The 20860-nt window shown below is 53.1% G+C and overlaps 1 long non-coding RNA gene across 1 annotated transcript in view; it reads left to right on the forward strand.

The window, feature by feature from the left end:
* Positions 1-353: 353 nt before the first annotated feature.
* The window catches only part of LOC136789579 (uncharacterized), a 70918-nt gene continuing 50411 nt past the window's right edge, over positions 354-20860 (forward strand). Inside the window, exon 1 of the long non-coding RNA XR_010828271.1 lies at positions 354-3789. This is a non-coding gene — a long non-coding RNA (uncharacterized lncRNA). The remainder of the gene's footprint in view (positions 3790-20860) is intronic.

Genomic DNA, 20860 nt, shown 5'->3' on the forward strand with positions numbered 1-20860 from the left:
TCCAGTGAGTGCACTGGCACCGCTGGGGATGCAGTGCAGTGAGTCCAGAGAGTGCACTGGCACCACTGGGGATGCACTGCAGTGAGCCCAGAGAGTGCACTGGCACCACTGGAGATGCAGTACTGTGAGTCCAGTGAATGCACTGGAACCACTGGGGATGCAGTGCAGTGAGTCCAGGGAGTGCACTGGCACCACTGGGGATGCAGTGCAGTGAGTCCAGAGAGTGCACTGGCACCACTGGGGATGCACTGCAGTGAGTCCAGAGAGTGCACTGGCACCACTGGGGATGCAGTGCAGTGAGTGCAGAGAGTGCACTGGCACCACTGGGGATGCACTTCAGTGAGTCCAGAGACTTCCTTACCCAAGCAGCTGCTTCCGCCCTGGTCCTATTCTCTAGCATAACCAATGCCTGAGTCACCGGCCAATGAGACATCACACAAATAAACCACCCAACCTCCTGTCTACTACTGACAGCAGCAATCGCTATTAAACTGGGCCTAGTGCCATTTCACTTCTGATTCCCAGAAGTACTACAAGGATCGCCACTAATAACAGCCCTGCTACTCTCGACCCTCATAAAATTCCCCCCACTAACCCTGCTCCTACTAACATCCAAATCCCTCGACCCAGCTCTACTCACCGCCATGGCCCTAGCCTCAACAGCACTAGGAGGCTGAATAGGACTGAACCAAACACAAACACGCAAAATCCTAGCCTTCTCGTCCATCTCCCACTTAGGCTGAATCGCCATCATCCTAGTTTACAGCCCCAAATTGGCCTTACTTACCTTCTACCTATACACAATCATAACATCAGCCGTATTCCTAGCCCTTAACAAAATCAAAGCCCTTAACCTATCCATGATCACAACCTCATGAACAAAAACCCCAGTGCTAAACGCCACCCTAATACTAGTACTTTTATCCCTAGCAGGCCTCCCCCCATTAACAGGCTTTATACCAAAGTGACTTATCATCCAAGAACTAACTAAACAGGAAATAACACTAGCAGCCATGGCAATTGCCATGCTATCACTGCTCAGCCTCTTCTTCTACCTACGCCTCGCATACCACTCAACAATTACCCTTCCCCCCAACTCCTCTAACCACATAAAACAATGATACACTAGCAAAGCCCCAAGCACACCTACTGCGGTCCTTGCCTCACTATCAATCCTCTTACTTCCCCTGTCCCCAATAATACATGCCATTGTCTAGAAACTTAGGATAACACCCCAAACCGAAGGCCTTCAAAGCCTTAAATAAGAGTTAAACCCTCTTAGTTTCTGCACATTAAGACTTACAGAATATTAACCTGTATCTTCTGAATGCAAGTCAGACGCTTTAATTAAGCTAAAGCCTCCCTAGACAGATGGGCTTCGATCCCACAAAACTCTAGTTAACAGCTAAATGCCTAAACCAATTGGCTTCTGCCTACAAAGACCCTGACGCACCCTAGTGCGCATCGATGAGCTTGCAACTCAACATGAATTTCACTACAGAGCCGATAAGAAGAGGAATTAAACCTCTGTAAAAAGGACTACAGCCTAACGCTTCAACACTCAGCCATCTTACCCGTCACCTTCATCAACCGATGACTATTTTCCACTAACCATAAGGATATTGGCACCCTGTACCTCATCTTCGGGGCATGAGCAGGAATAGTCGGCACCGCACTCAGCCTATTAATCCGCGCAGAACTAGGACAACCAGGGACTCTCCTAGGCGACGACCAAATTTACAATGTAATCGTTACCGCTCATGCCTTTGTAATAATCTTCTTTATAGTCATACCCATCATGATCGGAGGATTCGGCAACTGATTAGTCCCCCTCATAATCGGTGCCCCCGACATAGCATTCCCGCGAATAAACAACATAAGCTTTTGACTCCTCCCCCCATCATTCCTCCTACTACTAGCCTCATCCACTGTAGAAGCTGGCGCCGGCACAGGCTGAACTGTCTACCCTCCCCTAGCAGGTAACCTTGCCCGCGCCGGAGCTTCAGTAGACCTGGCTATCTTCTCACTCCACTTAGCCGGTATCTCCTCCATCCTTGGGGCCATCAACTTTATCACCACAGCCATCAACATAAAACCCCCCGCACTCTCACAATACCAAACCCCACTATTTGTCTGATCCGTACTAATTACCGCCATCCTACTCCTTCTATCACTCCCCGTACTCGCCGCCGGTATTACAATATTACTAACTGATCGAAACCTAAACACCACATTCTTCGACCCCGCTGGAGGAGGAGACCCAATCCTGTACCAACACCTATTCTGATTCTTCGGACACCCAGAAGTCTATATTCTGATCCTACCGGGGTTCGGAATCATCTCACACGTAGTCACGTACTACTCAGGCAAAAAGGAGCCCTTCGGCTACATGGGAATAGTCTGAGCCATACTATCCATCGGCTTCCTAGGATTCATCGTCTGAGCTCACCACATGTTTACAGTAGGAATAGACGTTGATACCCGAGCCTACTTTACATCAGCCACTATAATCATTGCCATCCCTACCGGAATCAAAGTATTTAGCTGACTAGCCACCCTGCACGGAGGAACAATCAAATGAGACCCCCCAATACTATGAGCTCTAGGATTTATCTTCCTATTTACCATCGGAGGATTAACAGGAATCGTTCTTGCAAACTCTTCCCTAGACATCGCCCTGCACGACACGTACTACGTAGTTGCCCACTTCCACTACGTCCTATCCATAGGCGCCGTCTTTGCCATTCTAGCAGGATTTACTCACTGATTCCCACTACTCACTGGGTTTACCCTACACCAAACATGAGCAAAAGCCCACTTCGGGGTAATATTTACAGGAGTAAACCTAACGTTCTTCCCCCAGCACTTCCTAGGCCTAGCAGGAATACCCCGACGATACTCGGACTATCCCGACGCCTACACACTATGAAACACCATTTCCTCCATCGGCTCCCTAATCTCAATAGTAGCCGTAATCATACTAATATTCATCATCTGAGAAGCCTTTTCGGCCAAACGAAAAGTCCTACAACCAGAACTAACTACCACAAACGTTGAATGAATCCACGGCTGCCCTCCCCCATACCATACTTTCGAGGAACCGGCCTTCGTCCAAGTACAAGAAAGGAAGGAATCGAACCCTCACATGCTGGTTTCAAGCCAACTGCATTAACCGCTCATGCTTCTTTCTTATGAGACGTTAGTAAACCAATTACATAGCCTTGTCAAGACTAAATCACAGGTAAAAATCCTGTACATCTCATGTGGCCAACCACTCCCAACTAGGATTCCAAGACGCCTCATCACCCATCATAGAAGAACTCGTTGAATTCCACGACCACGCCCTAATCGTTGCCCTAGCTATCTGCAGCCTAGTTCTCTACCTTTTAGCCCACATACTAACAGAAAAACTCTCGTCCAATGCTGTAGGCGCCCAAGAAGTAGAGCTGATCTGGACAATCCTACCTGCTATCGTCCTGGTACTCCTCGCCCTCCCATCCCTACAAATCCTCTACATAATGGACGAAATCGATGAACCAGACCTCACCCTAAAAGCCATCGGCCACCAATGATACTGAAGCTACGAATACACAGACTTCAAAGACCTATCATTCGACTCCTACATAGTGCCCACCCCAGACTTACCCAACGGCCACTTCCGACTGCTAGAAGTTGACCACCGCGTAGTTATCCCAATAGAATCCCCCATCCGCGTAATCATTACTGCAGGAGACGTACTCCACTCCTGAGCAGTCCCAACGCTCGGAGTTAAAACAGACGCAATCCCAGGCCGACTAAACCAAACTTCATTCATTACCACCCGGCCTGGGATTTTTTACGGACAATGCTCAGAAATTTGCGGGGCTAATCACAGCTACATACCCATTGTAGTAGAATCAACCCCACTCCCACATTTCGAGGCCTGATCGTCCCTTCTATCATCATCCTAATCATTAAGAAGCTATGCAACAGCACTAGCCTTTTAAGCTAGCCAAAGAGGGACTTCCCCCTCCTTAATGATATGCCACAGCTTAACCCCGCACCATGATTTTCAATCATAATTATAACCTGATTAACCCTAGCACTCCTCATCCAACCAAAACTACTAGCCTTCACCACAACCAACCCCCCATCAAATAAGACCTCCCTCACTACCAAACCCACACCATGATCCTGACCATGAACCTAAGCTTCTTTGACCAATTTTCCAGCCCCAATCTATTCGGCATCCCCTTAATCCTACTATCCCTACTCTTCCCAGCCCTACTATTCCCGTCCCCAAACAACCGATGAATCAACAACCGCCTTTCTACTATCCAAACATGACTCCTTCACCTAATCACAAAACAACTAATAGTCCCACTCAACAAAAATGGCCACAAATGAGCCATAATATTTACATCCCTAATAATCATACTTCTTACAATCAACCTTCTAGGCCTCCTTCCATATACATTCACCCCAACCACCCAACTATCTATGAACATAGCCCTAGCCTTCCCACTATGGCTCGCCACACTACTAACAGGCCTACGAAACCAACCATCAGCCTCTTTAGCCCACCTATTACCCGAAGGTACCCCTACACCCCTAATCCCCGCACTAATCCTGATCGAAACAACCAGCCTACTAATCCGCCCCCTAGCCCTCGGAGTCCGCCTTACAGCCAACCTTACAGCAGGACACTTACTCATCCAACTCATCTCTACAGCCTCCATTGCATTAATACCCACCCTTCCTGCAGTATCCATCCTAACAATAATCATCCTACTACTCCTAACCATCCTAGAAGTAGCAGTAGCCATAATCCAGGCCTACGTCTTCGTGCTCCTTCTAAGCCTATACTTACAAGAAAACATCTAATGGCACACCAAGCACACTCATACCACATAGTTGACCCAAGCCCTTGACCAATCTTCGGGGCAGCCGCCGCCCTACTCACAACCTCAGGATTAATCATGTGATTCCACTACAACTCATCCATACTACTAACCCTAGGCCTCATCTCAATACTCCTAGTAATACTCCAATGATGACGAGACATTGTACGAGAAAGCACCTTCCAAGGCCATCACACTCCCACAGTCCAAAAAGGCCTACGATACGGCATAATCCTTTTCATCACATCCGAAGCATTCTTCTTCTTAGGGTTCTTCTGAGCGTTCTTCCACTCGAGCCTGGCCCCAACCCCAGAACTAGGAGGCCAATGACCCCCAACAGGAATTAAACCACTCAACCCGATAGAAGTCCCCCTACTAAACACAGCCATCCTACTAGCCTCAGGCGTTACCGTAACGTGAGCCCATCACAGCATCACAGAAGGAAACCGAAAACACGCCATCCACGCCCTAACCCTAACGATCCTCCTGGGATTCTACTTCACAGCCCTACAAGCAATAGAATACCACGAAGCCCCATTCTCAATCGCCGATAGCGTCTACGGATCTACCTTCTTCGTTGCCACTGGATTCCACGGACTCCACGTAATCATCGGATCCTCCTTCCTGACCGTCTGCCTCTTCCGACTGATCAAGTTCCACTTTACATCAGACCACCACTTCGGATTCGAGGCAGCAGCCTGATACTGACACTTCGTAGACGTCATCTGACTATTCCTCTACATAACCATCTACTGATGAGGATCTTGCTCTTCTAGTATATTAATTACAATTGACTTCCAATCTCTAGAATCTGGTATAAACCCAGAGGAGAGCAATGAACGCACTCATGTTCATATTCGCCCTATCATCAATCCTAAGCGCCGCCCTAACCGCATTAAACTTCTGACTCGCCCAAATAAACCCCGACTCAGAGAAACTCTCACCGTACGAATGTGGGTTCGACCCACTTGGATCTGCTCGATTACCATTCTCAGTCCGATTCTTCCTCAGTAGCCATCCTGTTCGTCCTATTCGACCTAGAAATCGCCCTCCTACTCCCCCTGCCATGAGCCGTCCAACTCCAATCCCCCCTAATGACCCTCACCTGAACTGTAGTGATCCTCCTTCTCCTAACACTCGGACTGGCCTACGAGTGAATTCAAGGGGGCCTAGAATGAGCAGAATAACAGAAAGTTAGTCTAACCAAAAAGATAGCTGGTTTCGACCCAGCAGATTACAGCCAACCCTGTAACTTTCTTATGTCGCCCCTACATTTAAGCTTCTACTCAGCCTTCATTTTCAGCGGACTAGGACTAGCCTTCCACCGAACCCACCTAGTATCCGCCCTACTATGCCTTGAAAGCATAATATTATCGATATTCGTAGGCCTATCAATATGATCCATCGAAAACCAAGTCTCCTCATTCACCATGGTACCAATTCTCATGCTAACCTTCTCAGCGTGTGAGGCGGGCACAGGCCTGGCCATCCTAGTAGCCTCCACCCGCACACATGGCTCCGACCATCTACACAACCTAAACCTCCTGCAATGCTAAAAATCATCCTACCCACAATCATACTTCTTCCAACAGCCCTGCTGTCTCCACCAAAATTTCTGTGGACTAACACCACCTTATACAGCCTCCTAATCGCTGCCCTAAGCCTACAGTGATTAATCCCAACCTACTACCCCTACAAATTTTTATCCAACTGAACAGGAATTGACCAAATCTCATCCCCCCTCCTAGTACTATCCTGCTGACTACTCCCACTCATAATCATAGCAAGCCAAAACCACCTGCAACAAGAACCCCTACAACGCAAACGAATCTTTATCTCAACCTTAGTCGCAGTCCAGCCATTCATCCTACTAGCCTTTTCCACCACAGAACTAGCACTATTTTACATCTCATTTGAAGCAACCCTCATTCCCACCCTAATCTTAATCACCCGATGGGGGAACCAACCAGAACGCCTAAGCGCTGGCATCTACCTGCTATTCTACACGCTAGTAAGCTCTCTACCCCTGCTAATCACAATCATACACCTATACGTGAAAATTGGCACCCTGCACCTGCCAACCCTACAACTAACCCACCCAACCCTATCCACCTCATGGACAGGAATACTATCAGGTCTAGCACTGCTCGTAGCATTCATAGTAAAAGCCCCACTATACGGCCTACACATCTGACTGCCAAAAGCCCACGTAGAAGCACCCATCGCAGGCTCAATACTCCTCGCCGCCCTACTACTAAAGCTAGGAGGATACGGAATTATACGAGTCACTCTATTTATGGGCCCACTGTCCAACCTCCTGCACTACCCCTTCCTAACCCTGGCCCTATGAGGCGCCCTAATGACTAGCTCAATCTGCCTACGACAGACAGACCTAAAATCACTAATCGCTTATTCATCCGTTAGCCACATAGGCCTAGTTATCGCCGCAGGAATAATCCAAACCCACTGATCATTCTCAGGGGCAATGATCCTAATAATTTCCCATGGACTAACTTCCTCCATACTATTCTGCCTAGCCAACACAAACTATGAACGTACGCACAGCCGAATTCTACTACTCACACGAGGCCTACAACCTCTCCTACCACTCATAGCTACCTGATGATTGCTGGCCAATCTAACAAACATAGCCTTACCCCCAACAACAAACCTCATAGCAGAGCTAACCATTATAATCACCTTATTCAACTGATCTGCCTTCACGATCATCCTAACAGGAATCGCAACCCTACTAACCGCCTCCTACACCTTATTCATACTACTAATGACCCAACGAGGCTCAATCCCCTCCCACATCACATCTATGCAAAACTCAACCACGCGAGAACACCTGCTCATAACACTCCACATTATCCCAATATTCCTCCTAATCCTCAAACCCGAACTGATCTCCGGAATCCCCTCATGCAAGTATAGTTTAAACCAAACATTAGACTGTGATTCTAAGAATAGAAGTTCAAACCTTCTTACCTGCCGAGGGGAGGGTTTAACCAACAAGAGCTGCTAACTCTTACATCTGAGCCTAAAACCTCAGCCCCCTTACTTTTAAAGGATAACAGCAATCCACTGGTCTTAGGAACCACCCATCTTGGTGCAAATCCAAGTAAAAGTAGTGAACCCCACACTACTAATCAACTCCCTCACACTACTCACGCTGACAATCCTCCTAACCCCAATCATCCTGCCATTTCTATTTAAAAACTTTAAAAACACCCCACAAGCCACCACCCGCGCTGTTAAAACCGCATTCCTAATTAGCCTAGCCCCTACAACCGCATTCATCTACTCGGGAGTAGAATCTGTCACCTGCCACTGGGAGTGAAAATTCATTATAAACTTTAAAATCCCCCTGAGCCTAAAAATAGACCAATACTCAATAACATTTCTTCCAATCGCCCTATTTGTAACATGATCAATCCTACAATTCGCCATATGATACATGGCCTCAGAGCCATACGTAACAAAATTTTTCACCTACCTACTGACATTCCTAGTCGCCATACTCCTCCTAACAACCGCAAACAACATATTCCTCCTATTCGTAGGCTGGGAAGGAGTAGGAATCATGTCCTTCCTTCTCATCAGCTGATGACAAGGCCGAGCAGATGCCAACACCGCCGCCCTACAAGCCGTAATCTACAACCGAATCGGAGACATCGGACTGATCCTGAGCATAGCATGACTAGCTTCAACATTCAACACCTGAGAGATCCAACAAGCCGTACACCCCCACCAAACCCCAATCCTCCCCCTCATAGGATTAATCCTCGCAGCCGCAGGAAAATCCGCCCAATTTGGACTGCACCCATGACTGCCCGCAGCAATAGAAGGCCCCACCCCAGTATCAGCCCTACTGCACTCCAGTACCATAGTAGTAGCCGGAATCTTCCTGCTCATCCGCATGCACCCCCTGCTAGCCACCAACCAGACAGCCCTAACTGCCTGCCTATGCCTAGGTGCTCTATCAACCCTATTCGCTGCCACATGCGCCCTAACCCAAAATGACATCAAAAAAATCATTGCTTTCTCAGCATCCAGCCAACTAGGACTAATAATAGTCACTATCGGACTAAACCTCCCACAACTAGCCTTCCTACACATCTCAACCCATGCCTTCTTTAAAGCCATACTATTCCTATGCTCAGGGTCTATCATCCACAACCTAAACGGAGAACAAGATATCCGAAAGATAGGAGGCCTACAGAAAATACTCCCAGTCACTACTTCCTGCCTAACCATCGGAAACCTGGCGCTGATAGGAACCCCATTCCTAGCCGGATTCTACTCAAAAGACCTCATCATCGAAAGCTTAAACACATCATACCTAAATACTTGAGCCCTACTCCTAACCCTTATAGCCACAGCATTCACCGCAACCTACAGCATCCGCATAACCATCCTAGTCCAAGCTGGACAAACCCGAATCCCCCCAATAGTATCAATAAACGAAAACAACCCACTAATCACCGCCCCCCCTAACCCGACTCGCCCTAGGCAGCATTACAGCAGGAATAATCATTACCTCTTTCATCACACCAACCAAAACCCCCCCAATAACCATACCCCTTATCACCAAAACCGCTGCCATCCTCATAACAATCCTAGGAATCATCCTAGCCCTAGAACTATCGAACATAACACACACCCTCACTCACCCCAAACCAAACCCCCTCATAAACTTCTCCTCTGCATTAGGGTACTTCAACCCCCTAGTACACCGATTCTTCTCCAAAAACCTACTAGAAAAGGGACAAAACATTGCCCTACACTTGATCGACCTCTCCTGACTCAAAAAAATAGGGCCAGAGGGCCTTGCTGAACTACAAGTAGCCGCAAGCAAAGCCGCAACCTCAATACACACAGGGCTAATTAAGGCCTACCTAGGATCCTTCGCCCTCTCCATCCTGGTAATAATCCTAATAACACACAGACTCACTAATGGCCCCTAACATCCGCAAATCCCATCCCCTACTAAAAATAATCAACAACTCCCTAATCGACCTACCCGCCCCCTCCAACATCTCTGCCTGATGAAACTTCGGCTCCCTTCTAGCCATCTGCTTAGCCACACAAATCCTAACAGGCCTGCTACTAGCCATACACTACACCGCAGACACTTCACTCGCCTTCTCCTCAGTAGCTCACACATGCCGAGACGTCCAGTACGGATGGCTCATCCGCAACCTCCACGCCAACGGTGCTTCGCTCTAATTTATCTGCATCTACTTACACATCGGACGAGGCCTCTACTACGGCTCCTACCTATACAAAGAAACCTGAAACACAGGAGTAATCCTCCTACTCACCCTAATAGCAACTGCCTTCGTAGGGTATGTCCTACCATGAGGACAAATGTCATTCTGAGGGGCCACCGTAATCACCAACCTATTCTCAGCCATCCCGTACATTGGGCAAACTCTAGTAGAATGAGCCTGAGGAGGATTCTCAGTAGACAATCCAACCTTAACCCGATTCTTCGCCATCCACTTCCTACTGCCCTTCCTAATTGCAGGAATCACCCTAGTCCACCTAACCTTCCTACACGAATCAGGCTCAAATAACCCACTAGGAATCGTATCAGACTGCGACAAAATCCCATTCCACCCATACTTCTCCATTAAAGACAGCTTAGGGCTTACCCTAATAATCACCCCTCTAATACCACTAGCCCTATTTTCACCGAACCTCCTGGTTCTTGGAATCCTAGTTGGGAGTGGTTGGCCACATGAGATGTACAGGATTTTTACCTGTGATTTAGTTTGACAACGCTAAGTAATTGGTTTACTAACGTCTCATAAGAAAGAAGCATGAGCGGTTAATGCAGTTGGCTTGAAACCCATCCCCAGTGGTGCCAGTGCACTCTCTGAACTCACTGAAGTGCATCCCCAGTGGTGCCAGTGCACTCTCTGCACTCACTGCACTGCATCCCCAGTGGTGCCAGTGCAATCTCTGGACTCACTGCAGAGCATTCCCAGTGGTGCCAGTGCACTCTGTGGACTCACTGCACTGCATCCCCAGTGGTGCCACTGCACTCTCTGGACTCACTGCAGTGCATCCCCAGTGGTGCCAGTGCACTCTCTGGACTCACTGCACTGCATCCCCAGTGGTGCAAGTGCACTCTCTGGACTCACTGCACTGCATCACAAGTGGTGCCAGTGCACTCTCTGGACTCACTGCACTGCATCCCCAGTGGTGCCAGTGCACTCTCTGGACTCACTGCAGTGCATCCCCAGTGGTGCCAGTGCACTCTCTGGACTCACTGCACTGCATCCCCAGTGGTGCCAGTGCACTCTCTGCACTCACTGCACTGCATCCCCAGTGGTGCCAGTGCGCTCTCTGGAGTCACAGCACTGCATCCCCAGTGGTGCCAGTGCACTCTCTGGACTTACTGCACTGCATCCCCAGTGGTGCCAGTGCACTCTCTGGACTCACTGAAGTGCATCCCCATTGGTGCCATTGCACTCTCTGCACTCTCTGCACTGCATCCCCAGTGGTGCCAGTGCACTCACTGGACTCACTGGACACATCCCCAGTGGTGCCAGTGCACTCTCTGGACTCACTGCAGTGCATCCCCAGTGGTGCCAGTGCACTCTCTGGACTCACTGCAGGGCATCCCCATTGGTGCCAGTGCACTCTCTGGACTCACTGCACTGCATTCCCAGTGGTGCCAGTGAAGTCTCTGGACTCACTGCACTGCATCCCCAGTGGTGCCAGTGCACTCTCTGGACTCACTGCACTGCATCCCCAGTGGTGCCAGTGCACTCTCTGGACTCACTGCACTGCATCACCATTGGTGCCAGTGCACTCTCTGGACTCACTGTACTGCATCCCCAGTGGTGACAGTGCACTCTCTGGACTCACTGCAGGGCATCCCCAGTGGTGCCACTGCACTCTCTGTACTCACTGCAGTGCATCCCCAGTGGTGCCAGTGCACTCTCTGGACTCACTGCACTGCATCCCCAGTGGTGCCAGTGCAGTCTCTGGAGTAACTGCAGTGCATCCCCAGTGGTGCCAAAGCACTCTCTGGACTCCCGGCACCACATCCCCAGTGGTGCCAGTGCACTCTCTGGACTCACTGCACTGCATCCCCAGTGGTGCCAGTGCACTCTCTGGACTCACTGCACTGAAGCCCCAGTGGTGCCAGTGCACTCTCTGGACTCACTGCAGTGCATCCCCAGTGGTGCCAGTGCACTCTCTGGACTCACTGCAGTGCATCCCCAGTGGTGCCAGTGCACTCTCTGGACTCTATGAAGTGCATTCTCAGTGGTGCCAGTGCACTGTCTGGACTCACTGCACTGCATCCCCAGTGGTGCCAGTGCACTCTCTGGACTCACTGCACCGCATCCACAGTGGTGCCAGTGCACTCTCTGGACCCACTGCAGGGCATCCCCAGTGGTGCCAGTGCACTCACTGGACTCACTGTACTGCATCACCAGTGGTGCCAGTGCACTCTCTGGACTCACTGCACTGCATTCTCAGTGGTGCCAGTGCACTCTCTGGACTCACTGCACTGCATCCCCAGTGGTGCCAGTGCACTCTCTGGACTCACTGCAGGGCATCCCCAGTGGTGCCAGTGCACTCTCTGGACTCACTGCAGTGCATCCCCAGTGGTGCCAGTGCACTCTCTGGACTCACTGTACTGCACCCCCAGTGGTGCTAGTGCACTCACTGGACTGACTGCACTGCATCCCCAGTGGTGCCAGTGCACTCACTGGACTCACTGGACACATCCCCAGTGGAGCCAGTGCACTCTCTGGACTCACTGCAGGGCATCCCCAGTGGTGCCAGTGCACTCTCTGGACTCACTGCACTGCATCCCCAGTGGTGCCAGTGTACTCACTGGACTGACTGCACTGCATCCCCAGTGGTGCCAGTGCGCTCTCCGGAGTCACAGCACTGCATCCCCAGTGGTGCCATTGCACTCACTGGACACACTGTACTGCATCACAGGTGGTGCCAGTGCACTCTCTGCACTCACTGCACAGCATCCCCAGTGGTGCCAGTGCATTCACTGGACTCACTGGACTGCATAACCAATGGTGCCAGTGCACTCTCTGGACTCAATGCACTGCATAACCAGTGGTGCCAGTGCACTCTCTGGACTCACTGCACTGCATCCCCAGTGGTGCCAGTGTACTCTCTGGACTCACTGCACTGCATCCCCAGAGGTGCCAGAGCACTCTCTGGACTCACTGCACTGCATCCCCAGTGGTGCCAGTGCACTCTCTGGACTCACTATACTGCATCACCAGTGGTGCCAGTGCACTCTCTGGACTCACTGAACTGCATCCCCAGTGCTGCCAGTGCATTCACTGGACTCACTGGACTGCATCTCCAGTGGTGCCAGTGCACTCTCTGGGCTCACTGCAGTGCATCCCCAGTGGTGCCAGTGCACTCTCTGGACTCACTGCACTGCATCCCCAGTTTTGCCAGTGCACTCACTGGATTCACTGCACTGCATCCCCAGTGGTGCCAGTGCACTCTCTGGACTCACTGCACTGCATCCCCAGTGGTGCCAGTGCACTCTCTGGACTCACTGTACTGCATCCCCAGTGGTGACAGTGCACTCTCTGGACTCACTGCAGGGCATCCCCAGTGGTGCCAGTGCACTGTCTGTACTCACTGCAGTGCATCCCCAGTGGTGCCAGTGCACTCTCTGCACTCACTGCACTGCATCCCCAGTGGTGCCAGTGCAGTCTCTGGAGTAACTGCAGTGCATCCCCAGTGGTGCCAAAGCACTCTCTGGACTCCCGGCACCGCATCCCCAGTGGTGCCAGTGCACTCTCTGGACTCACTGCACTGCATCCCCAGTGGTGCCAGTGCACTCTCTGGACTCACTGCACTGCATCCCCAGTGGTGCCAGTGCACTCTCTGGACTCACTGCAGTGCATCCCCAGTGGTGCCAGTGCACTCTCTGGACTCACTGAAGTGCATTCTCAGTGGTGCCAGTGCACTCTCTGGACTCACTGCACTGCATCCCCAGTGGTGCCAGTACACTCACTGGACTCACTGCACTGCATCCACAGTGGTGCCAGTGCACTCTCTGGACTCACTGCACTGCATCACCAGTGGTGCCAGTGCACTCTCTGGACTCACTGCACTGCATCACCAGTGGTGCCAGTGCACTCTCTGGACTCACTAAACTGCATCACCAGTGGTGCCAGTGCACTCTCTGGACTCACTGCACTGCAACCCCAGTGCTGCCAGTGCATTCACTGGACTCAATGTACGGCACCTCCAGTGGTGCCAGTGCACTCTCTGGGCTCACTGCAGTGCATCCCCAGTGGTGCCAGTGCACTCTCTGGACTCACTGCACTGCATCCCCAGTGGTACCAGTGCACTCGCTGGATTCACTGCACTGCATCCCCAGTGGTGCTAGTGCACTCTCTGGACTCACTGCAGTGCATCACCAGTGGTGCCAGTGCACTCTCTGGACTCACTGAAGTGCATTCTCAGTGGTGCCAGTGCACTCTCTGGTCTCACTGCAGTGCATCCCAAGGGGTGCCAGTGCACTCTCTGGACTCACTGAACTGCATCCCCAGTGGTGCCAGTGCACTCTCTGGACTCACTACACTGCATCCCCAGTGGTGCCAGTGCACTCTCTGGACTCACTGCACTGCATCCCCAGTGGTGCCAGTGCACTCTCTGGACTCACTGCAGGGCATCCCCAGTGGTGCCAGTGCACTCTCTGGACTCACTGGACACATCCCCAGTGGTGCCAGTGCACTCTCTGGACTCACTGCAGGGCATCCCCAGTGGTGCCAGTGCACTCTCTGGACTCACTGCACTGCATCCCCAGTGGTGCCAGTGTACTCACTGGACTGACTGCACTGCATCCCCAGTGGTGCCAGTGCGCTCTCCGGAGTCACAGCACTGCATCCCCAGTGGTGCCAGTGCACTCACTGGACACACTGTACTGCATCACAGGTGGTGCCAGTGCACTCTCTGCACTCACTGCACAGCATCCCCAGTGGTGCCAGTGCATTCACTGGACTCACTGGACTGCATCACCAGTGGTGCCTGTGCACTCTCTGGACTCAATGCACTGCATCCCCAGTGGTGCCAGTGCATTCACTGGACTCACTGCACTGCATCCCCAGTGGTGCTAGTGTACTCTCTGGACTCACTGCACTGCATCCCCAGTGGTGCCAGTGCACTCTCTGGACTCACTGCACTGTATCCCCAGTGGTGCCAGTGCAATCTCTGGACTCACTGCAGTGCATCCCCAGAGGTGCCAGTGCACTCTCTGGACTCACTGCAGTGCATCCCCAGTGGTGCCAGTGCACTCTCTGGACTCACTGAAGTGCATTCTCAGTGGTGCCAGTGCACTCTCTGGACTCACTGCAGTGCATCCCCAGTGGTGCCAGTGCACTCTCTGGACTCACTGAAGTGCATTCTCAGTGGTGCCAGTGCACTCTCTGGACTCACTGCACTGCATCCCCAGTGGTGCCAGTACACTCACTGGACTCACTGCACTGCATCCACAGTGGTGCCAGTGCACTCTCTGGACTCACTGCACTGCATCACCAGTGGTGCCAGTGCACTCTCTGGACTCACTGCACTGCATCACCAGTGGTGCCAGTGCACTCTCTGGACTCACTAAACTGCATCACCAGTGGTGCCAGTGCACTCTCTGGACTCACTGCACTGCAACCCCAGTGCTGCCAGTGCATTCACTGGACTCAATGTACTGCACCTCCAGTGGTGCCAGTGCACTCTCTGGGCTCACTGCAGTGCATCCCCAGTGGTGCCAGTGCACTCTCTGGACTCACTGCACTGCATCCCCAGTGGTACCAGTGCACTCGCTGGATTCACTGCACTGCATCCCCAGTGGTGCTAGTGCACTCTCTGGACTCACTGCAGTGCATCACCAGTGGTGCCAGTGCACTCTCTGGACTCACTGAAGTGCATTCTCAGTGGTGCCAGTGCACTCTCTGGTCTCACTGCAGTGCATCCCAAGGGGTGCCAGTGCACTCTCTGGACTCACTGAACTGCATCCCCAGTGGTGCCAGTGCACTCTCTGGACTCACTACACTGCATCCCCAGTGGTGCCAGTGCACTCTCTGGACTCACTGCACTGCATCCCCAGTGGTGCCAGTGCACTCTCTGGACTCACTGCAGGGCATCCCCAGTGGTGCCAGTGCACTCTCTGGACTCACTGGACACATCCCCAGTGGTGCCAGTGCACTCTCTGGACTCACTGCAGGGCATCCCCAGTGGTGCCAGTGCACTCTCTGGACTCACTGCACTGCATCCCCAGTGGTGCCAGTGTACTCACTGGACTGACTGCACTGCATCCCCAGTGGTGCCAGTGCGCTCTCCGGAGTCACAGCACTGCATCCCCAGTGGTGCCAGTGCACTCACTGGACACACTGTACTGCATCACAGGTGGTGCCAGTGCACTCTCTGCACTCACTGCACAGCATCCCCAGTGGTGCCAGTGCATTCACTGGACTCACTGGACTGCATCACCAGTGGTGCCTGTGCACTCTCTGGACTCAATGCACTGCATCCCCAGTGGTGCCAGTGCATTCACTGGACTCACTGCACTGCATCCCCAGTGGTGCTAGTGTACTCTCTGGACTCACTGCACTGCATCCCCAGTGGTGCCAGTGCACTCTCTGGACTCACTGCACTGTATCCCCAGTGGTGCCAGTGCAATCTCTGGACTCACTGCAGTGCATCCCCAGAGGTGCCAGTGCACTCTCTGGACTCACTGCAGTGCATCCCCAGTGGTGCCAGTGCACTCTCTGGACTCACTGTACTGCATCCCCAGTGGTGCCAGTGCACTCTCTGGACTCACTGCACTGCATCCCCAGTGGTGCCAGTGCACTCTCTGGACTCACTGCAGTGCATCCCCAGTGGTGCCAGTGCACTCTCTGGACTCACTGCAGGGCATCCCCATTGGTGCCAGTGCACTCTCTGGACTCACTGCACTGCATTCCCAGTGGTGCCAGTGAAGTCTCTAGACTCACTGCACTGCATCCCCAGTGGTGCCAGTGCAATCTCTGGACTCACTGCACTGCATCCCCAGTGGTGCCAGTGCACTCTCTGGACTCACTGCACTGCATCCCCAGTGGTGCCAGTGCACTCTCTGGACTCACTGTACTGCATCCCCAGTGGTGACAGTGCACTCTCTGGACTCACTGCAGGGCATCCCCAGTGGTGCCACTGCACTCTCTGTACTCACTGCAGTGCATCCCCAGTGGTGCCAGTGCACTCTCTGGAGTCACTGCACTGCATCCCCAGTGGTGCCAGTGCAGTCTCTGGAGTAACTGCAGTGCATCCCCAGTGGTGCCAAAGCACTCTCTGGACTCACTGCAGTGCATCCCCAGTGGTTCCAGTGCACTCTCTGGACTCACTGCACTGCATCCCCAGTGGTGCCAGTGCACTCTCTGGACTCACTGCACTGAAGCTCCAGTGGTGCCAGTGCACTCTCTGGACCCACTGCACTGCATCCCCAGTGGTGCCAGTGAACTCTCTGGACTCACTGCACTGCATCCCCAGTGGTGCCAGTTTACTCTCTGGACTCTATGAAGTGCATTCTCAGTGGTGCCAGTGCACTGTCTGGACTCACTGCAGTGCATCCCCAGTGGTGCCAGTGCACTCTCTGGACTCACTGCACCGCATCCACAGTGGTGCCAGTGCACTCTCTGGACTCACTGCAGGGCATCCCCAGTGGAGCCAGTGCACTCTCTGGAGTCACTGCACTGCATCCCCAGTGGTGCAAGTGCACTCTCTGGACTCACTGGAGTGCATCACCTGTGGTGCCAGTGCACTCTCTGGACTCACTGCACTGCAACCCCAGTGCTGCCAGTGCACTCTCTGGACTCACTGCACTGCATCCCCAGTGGTGCCAGTGCACTCTCTGGACTCACTGCAGGGCATCCCCAGTGGTGCCAGTGCACTCTCTGGACACACTGCAGGGCATCCCCAGTGGTGCCAGTGCACTCACTGGACTCACTGGACTGCATCACCAGTGGTGCCAGTGCACTCTCTGGACTCACTGCACTGCATTCTCAGTGGTGCCAGTGCACTCTCTGGACTCACTGCACTGCATCCCCAGTGGTGCCAGTGCACTCTCTGGACTCACTGCAGGGCATCCCCAGTGGTGCCAGTGCACTCTCTGGACTCACTGCAGTGCATCCCCAGTGGTGCCAGTGTACTCACTGGACTGACTGCACTGCATCCCCAGTGGTGCCAGTGCGCTCTCCGGAGTCACAGCACTGCATCCCCAGTGGTGCCAGTGCACTCACTGGACACACTGTACTGCATCACAGGTGGTGCCAGTGCACTCTCTGCACTCACTGCACAGCATCCCCAGTGGTGCCAGTGCATTCACTGGACTCACTGGACTGCATAACAAATGGTGCCAGTGCACTCTCTGGACTCAATGCACTGCATCCCCAGTGGTGCCAGTGCACTCTCTGGAGTCACTGCACTGCATCCCCAGTGGTGCCAGTTTACTCTCTGGACTCACTGCACTGCATCCCCAGTGGTGCCAGAGCACTCTCTGGACTCACTGCACTGCATCCCCAGTGGTGCCAGTGCACTCTCTGGACTCACTGCACTGTATACCCAGTGGTGTCAGTTCACTCTCTGTAGTCACTGAAGTGCATCCCCAGAGGTGCCAGTGCACTCTCTGGACTCACTGCACTGCATCCCCAGTGGTGCCAGTGCACTCTCTGGACTCACTGCACTGCATCCCCAGTGGTGCCAGTGCACTCTCTGGACTCACTGCACTGTATCCCCAGTGGTGCCAGTGCAATCTCTGGACTCACTGCAGTGCATCCCCAGTGGTGCCAGTGCACTCTCTGGACTCACTGCAGTGCATCCCCAGTGGTGCCAGTGCACTCTCTGGACTCACTGTACTGCATCCCCAGTGGTGCCAGTGCACTCACTGGACTCACTGGACAAATCCCCAGTGGTGCCAGTGCACTCTCTGGACTCACTGCACTGCATCACCAGTGGTGCCAGTGCACTCTCTGGACTCACTGCAGGGCATCCCCATTGGTGCCAGTGCACTCTCTGGACTCACTGCACTGCATTCCCAGTGGTGCCAGTGAAGTCTCTGGACTCACTGCACTGCATCCCCAGTGGTGCCAGTGCAATCTCTGGACTCACTGCACTGCATCCCCAGTGGTGCCAGTGCACTCTCTGGACTCACTGTACTGCATCCCCTGTGGTGCCAGTGCACTCTGTGGACTCACTGTACTGCATCCCCAGTGGTGCCAGTGCACTCTCTGCACTCACTGCAGTGCATCCCCAGTGGTGCCAGTGCACTCTCTGGACTCACTGCACTGCATCCCCAGTGGTGCCAGTGCACTCTCTGCACTCACTGCACTGCATCCCCAGTGGTGCCAGTGAACTCTCTGGACTAACTGCACTGCATCCCCAGTGGTGCCAGTGCACTCTCTGGACTCACTGCACTGCATCCCCAGTGGTGCCAGTGCACTCTCTGGACTCACTGCACTGCATCCCCAGTGGTGCCAGTGCACTCTCTGGACTCACTGCACTGCATCCCCGGTGGTGCCACTGCACTCTCTGGACTCACTGCACTGCATCCCCAGTGGTGCCAGTGCACTCTCTGGACTCACTGCACTGCATCACCAGTGGTGCCAGTGTACTCTCTGGACTCACTGCACTGCATCCCCAGTGGTGCCAGTGCACTCACTGAACTCACTGTACTTCATCATCGGTGGTGCCAGTGCACTCTATGGACTTACTGCACTGCTTCCCCAGTGGTGCCAGTGCACTCTCTGGACTCACTGCACTGCATCCCCAGTGGTTCCAGTGCATTCACTTGACTCACTGTACTGCATCTCCAGTGGTGCCAGTACACTCTCTGGACTCACTGCAGTGCATCCCCAGTGGTGCCAGTGTACTAACAGGATTCACTGCACTGCATCCCCAGTGGTGCTAGTGCACTCTCTGGACTCACTGCACTGCATCCCCAGTGGTGCCAGTGCACTCTCTGGACTCACTGTACTGCATCACCAGTGGTGACAGTGCACTCTCTCGACTCACTGCAGTGCATCCCCAGTGGTGCCAGTGCACTCTCTGGACTCAATGCACTGCATCCCCAGTGGTGCCAGTGCACTCTCTGGACTCACTGCACTGCATCCCCAGTGGTGCCAGTGCACTCTCTGGACTCACTGCACTGCATCCCCAGTAGTGCCAGTGCAATCTCTGGACTCACTGTACTGCATCCCCAGTGGTGCCAGTGCACTCTCTGGACTCACTGCAGTGCATCCCCAGTGGTGCCAGTACACTCTCTGGACTCCCTGTACTGCATCACCAGTGGTGCCAGTGCACTCTCTGGACTCACTGCACTGTATCCCCAGTGGTGTCAGTGTACTCTCTGTAGTCACTGAAGTGCATCCCCAGAGGTGCCAGTGCACTCTCTGGACTCACTGCACTGCATCCCCAGTGGTGCCAGTGCACTCTCTGGACTCACTGCACTGCATCCCCAGTGGTGCCAGTGCACTCTCTGGACTCACTGCACTGTATCCCTAGTGGTGCCAGTGCAATCTCTGGACTCACTGCACTGCATCCCCAGTGGTGCCAGTGTACTCTCTGGTCTCACTGCACTGCATCCCCAGTGGTGCCAGTGCACTCTCTGGACTCACTGCACTGCATCCCCAGTGGTGCCAGTGCACTCACTAGACTCACTGGACACATCCCCAGTGGTGCCAGTGCACTCTCTGGACTCACTGCACTGCATCCCCAGTGGTGCCAGTGCACTCTCTGGACTCAGTGCAGGGCATCCCCAGTGGTGCCAGTGCACTCTCTGGACTCACTGCACTGCATTCCCAGTGGTGCCAGTGAAGTCTCTGGACTCACTGCACTGCATCCCCAGTGGTGCCAGTGCAATCTCTGGACTCACTGCACTGCATTCCCAGTGGTGCCAGTGCGCTCTCCGGAGTCACAGCACTGCATCCCCAGTGGTGCCAGTGCAC

Source organism: Anser cygnoides, unplaced genomic scaffold (assembly GCF_040182565.1).
Source record: "Anser cygnoides isolate HZ-2024a breed goose unplaced genomic scaffold, Taihu_goose_T2T_genome scaffold_72_1, whole genome shotgun sequence".
NCBI classification, from domain to species: Eukaryota; Metazoa; Chordata; class Aves; order Anseriformes; family Anatidae; genus Anser; species Anser cygnoides.